The sequence below is a fragment of the Betta splendens genome, chromosome 10 (assembly GCF_900634795.4).
Source record: "Betta splendens chromosome 10, fBetSpl5.4, whole genome shotgun sequence".
Taxonomy (NCBI): Eukaryota; Metazoa; Chordata; class Actinopteri; order Anabantiformes; family Osphronemidae; genus Betta; species Betta splendens.
The window spans coordinates 15,992,615-15,997,506 of record NC_040890.2 but is presented as its reverse complement, the minus strand read 5'-3'; positions in this window follow the sequence as shown (position 1 = coordinate 15,997,506).

Genomic DNA, 4,892 nt, shown 5'->3' with positions numbered 1-4,892 from the left:
CTACTGAGTTATGCAGTTTTATTTCTATAGACGTAGAAAAATGTTTGCTTCATTTACAGTGGAGGAGGTTTTGGCACCTTGAATAGTAAACTGTTGCTGTGTGCAGACTATCATTACTCAGCCTTTGTTAAGTCGTTACCACATTTGAGTCCCTGTAATTTTTCACCCTGATGATACTGTAACATAAACCAACGGAGCCGAGCCCAGAGGTGCTCACGAGAGCGGCCCATGATAAAAATGGCTGATGAGGCCGTGGCAGATTCAGGATCCATGTGTTGAAATTCAAGCACAAGGATGAAACCCGACCACCCCGAAGATCCCATTCTGTATAATCCAACTTAAGTCTCTGTCAGCTAATGAGCCACCTGGTCTTTGTTCAGTAAATCTCCACTGAAACCTCCCCTAAACCCATTTTGGACAGACGATACAAATGGCTTGATAATTGTCTGTGAGCTCCAATAATGAATCAGTTCTTGTTGCTGCTAGCGCTTCCAAAGGCCTCGCAAACAGCCGAGGCAGCGCAGCACACGAGCATTGTTTTGCTTGAGTGGACGTCTTAGGAATCGTCTCTGCTGAGTTTTTGTCAGGAGCTGTCACCGACGCTGACAGGCGAGACCGGCCCTTGGCTCTGCTGCTGTTTGGACAGGTGTTTTTTGGAAAGAAAACAACTCCAGCCTGTTTCCAGCTTAGACACTTGCAACAGCTAGCGTCCACTGCAGTCGGAAGGAGAGAATATGGTAGTTCCCGTGAAGGGTGAGGCTTTAGACAGGGTGACAGTCGTAACCTGCCTGTTTCCTCTGTAGCTCCACGTTGGTTGATTGGGCTGTTTTCAGTGAACGTTGTGTACAGGACTTGCTGATATTCAATCAACTGCCGTGACACATTAAATATTCAGTGTTGTGTTGCCTCCGAGTATGTTTTGTTCCACCATGAAACCCAAACACGTCTTTGCCTCTGAGTCCAGGCTGTATTTACTTCATGGGTTCCAGCCCCGCTCTGCTGCATTCCTCCTTCCTCCCGCCTGCGTTTCTCATTGCCGAAAGTGTGCGATGACAGTCTCAAGAAACCGCACGCGACAAGCTGGTAAGAGGGCCATAGTTGTGGGGTCTGCTTTTTTTTGTGCGCGCAGAACGGAGCCAACACCCTCATCATTACCCATTCACCCTCTTCCGTTTTCCACCTGTGGACAGTGCCAGACCCGCAGCGTTGACTCGAGCCTGTGATGAGCTCCAGTCCCCTCGGTCCCCGCGCTGGCTCCGGTCCCGCCTGTTCTCAGCCGGAGCTGGCATCCAGCGATTTGCACCGTGAGCCGAGCCAGCGGCGCTCAGTTCCCAGGGTACTTCAGAGGACGGCCCGCCTCCGTTGTCTGTAGGTGTCCTGTGTGTGTGGGACTGTGATCCGAGAACGCTGTGCCTCCTTTAACACGCCGTCCCAGTGGGTGCCCAGTGTTTGCTCCAAGTGAAGGGCGCATGATTTATTTCAGGGGCAAGGATGTGGGCATTTAGAGGGGTCATATTTATAGTCCGCTGGTCTGGTGGGAAGACCTGCCAGTAAAAGCAGAGATCCTGAAAACAGGCACGGGTACAGAAGGCTGAAGGTCTCTCTATTTAGACGCTATGGATGAATGCTATTTTCATTGGGCTGTAATGAATAGCACTTAAAGCTGAATAGGACTTGTATCAGATTCTGTATTGTATTTAGATTTCAGAGCCTCTTTAAAGGAAATGTGATATTCTTTCAGTAAAAAACACTGAATTTAAGCATTCCACTATAGACGGTCAAGGTAAAAAAGCCCAAGTGCTTGAAAAGCTTTAAATGCAGCAGTCGGTACAGACCAGACGTGAACATGCTGCAGCTCGGTGACAGACACGCTGCCGTTAAACCTTTACTTTGCCAAAGAGCAGGTGATGAATGAACTTTTCTTTTTCCCAGAGCTGATAACTGAGACGTCTTCTGACCTGCAGGCTGAATACAGCATGTGTTTGATAAAGGATCTGCTCAGTAGGAAGGAAACAATGATATCATCATGTAAGAATGACAGCGACGATCCAACACCTGAGCACCATTTTCAGGATCTGAGTCCAGTCCGAGGCACCGGGCAACAAAGAGACGGTTATAAGGTGGGTCCAGAGTTGGGTGTCACTACTTACTGCGTCTGTTGGAAGATAAATATACATAAAAGAGTTAATAAGCAGTGTAAAAACACAAGGAAGGAGGAAGATTACGTTGTCATTAGTCAACTCTGCGTCTGCGTCTCCATTTCTTTGTGATTCGTGCCTCATTGTTCTCAAAATCCTTCGGAGCCTGAACCTGATATGAGAGCCATTCACTTTGTCTAAGTGCTATTCACTGCAGCCCACTGGAAACAGCATTTATCCAGAGGTGACACTCCGAGGCCACTTAACAGATGCTGCAGCTCCGTGTGGATAAAAGATGTAAACGTTCCACTGTGGCATTTCTTGAGGTGGAAAAATACGACTGTGGGAAGTGCCTGCGGGAAAACGCTCACAGCTAAAATGAATTGGGCTTTATTGCTAATTACAGAGGGCACATCCTTTCTGGATTTGTGGAAATATGCTAATTCCATGTTGCTCCGTGCCTCAAATTATGTCCCATAGAACGTGTGACACAGTGGAACTCTTCCCGTTTGACTGGAAAAATCATTTGGTGTGAAATCTCAGAAACAAGGCTCTTGTTCAGGCCTCACTGGAGAAACAATAGTTTTCCTTAGTGTTAAACAGTCCACGCTTATTGACACCCGTGAGTAACTGTGTCAGGTGTTGGTTTCTCTACAGGACAATCAGTCAAATTGGGGAAGTCTGTTGAAAGGTCTATCCATCCCGTCCGTGTCCAGAAAACTAAAGGCGCACGCGTAGGAATCTTTCCACCAGGTGTCTTTGGGATGAAACCTGTGTCGTGCGTATCATCCGAGAACCCCCAGAAAGTCAGGAGTGAAGAAAAACAACACGTTTCCAGCTTGACGGCGTTGCATTTCTCATGTTCTCCAAAGGGATTCGAATGGTTTTTATAGGGTCAAACAATATTCTCAGCCCCAAGAACAATAAATAAAACGCTACATTTATCTAAAGGCAACGTGAAAATCATCAAATCCTGAAGGCGATGAGATGTTTGCAGTATTTGATAAATGAAGCGATAACAAAAATTGATTCTGGGGCGATTATTCCATGTAGTCACTGTCTCTAAATGATTTATAAGTGATAAAACAGAGGTTGTGATCAAGGTCCGACTGTGAGGACGGGTCCGAGTGGGACCAGCGCCAAAGTTCCATTTTCATTTAAAGCAACTGTTGCTCATTTTCACCATCACGTTCTTGTCTTGTTGTCTGGTCCCAGTCAGACTGGAAACATCGTATGCGCAGAACTGGGGGAGCTGAATCACAAGTTGTGGTAGAACCATTAAATTAGATCCAGGAATTCTGGTTTGGGTGTTGGATTTGCTTTTTTGAGCTTTATCAGATGCTAAAAACTGTCGTAGTTGCGATAGAAAAACATCCCACAGTGTCTCCGCCGGCCGCAGCCGTCAGGCCTGTGTGGTGTCTTCACACCAGCTTCTCTTTTAGTTCTGCCATTAGCATAACACAACAGAATGGAATAGCCTTTCACCGTCAGCTCCATGTTTTCCCTCCTCTCCTTCATACATTTATTACATTTAACAGAATCACACACATGTGAGCTGGAACTTAACCAGAAGACGCCTGAAATGAATGGTCCGCGAACCACAGCTTCTCCACACTTTGCCAATAACAATGGACTCATAGATGGAATTCTGATACGAAGGTCTACGCGGGTTCATCATCTGCAGGCAGAGGTTTTTCGGTAAATGAACTACAGAACTACATGTTCAAAAACTCAAGCCCTCTACAAACCACGTGTGTGAACTTCAACCAGCATCATCTCTAACTGAAGTCCCACTAAAGAGCTGTTTTTCCAGTGTCATAGCTCAACGGCTTTAACATATGCTGCTCCGGTGACAACATGACAAATAGGCGTCGCACTGCATTCAGTAAACGTGTCCACATCAGTGGCAGCACCCAGATCAGTTTACTCTACATTTGCGCCCCTGATTAGTTATTAATATTAGGAAAAACAGCCATATCATCCCATCTATGCAAAAACCCTGGACAGTAATTCTCTGCAGTGAGACGGATTCACAGGATTCAGGAAATTCATCAGTCATCTTCAAACCGCAGAAACATGATTTATCATTACAGAGTAACACAGAGGAAAGATTTAGTGCTCCTCAACAGCTGTGATTCCTGCTTCTAATTCAACAGGAGAAATATGGGAGACAGATACAAGCGGCCTCATCCTGGAGCAGAACAAGAGTGAGTCTACACAAAAGACACAAACAGCATCAGACAAAAGGAGGAATGGGTTCAGAACAGAGCAAGCGTCCAGTGGAGGATTGTGCTCCTCAGACCGAAGTGGAGGTGAATTTCCCTGCAGCCGGGAACGCACTCGATCACTTTGCGCGGCTCACATGTTGCTGAAGGGCACCTCAGCAGGGTGGATGCTGGCTGTCAGGGCGAATCGAGGCCGGAGCTTGTGGCTAAAGCACCGTGACACCAACGACAACACCGCCCTGCCGGCGCAGCCAACAACAATACGGAGCCCAACGTGAGACTGGCACGATACGGAGCAGCACCTACACGCTTCAGCCCAGACATTCCCCCGAAGTGTTTGAACCAAATGCAACCAGACGGCGCTTGGATCATTTGTTGGTGGTAACAGACAACGTTCTCGCTGGATTTCCCCCAAGAAAAAGCGCACGTCGGAAAATGCAGCTGCCGCGTATTGGAGGCACGGGAGCCTTGATCTAATGCAAGGTGACGTTAGCATTCCTCTCCTTGTCCAACACAATGTGGGCAGTGT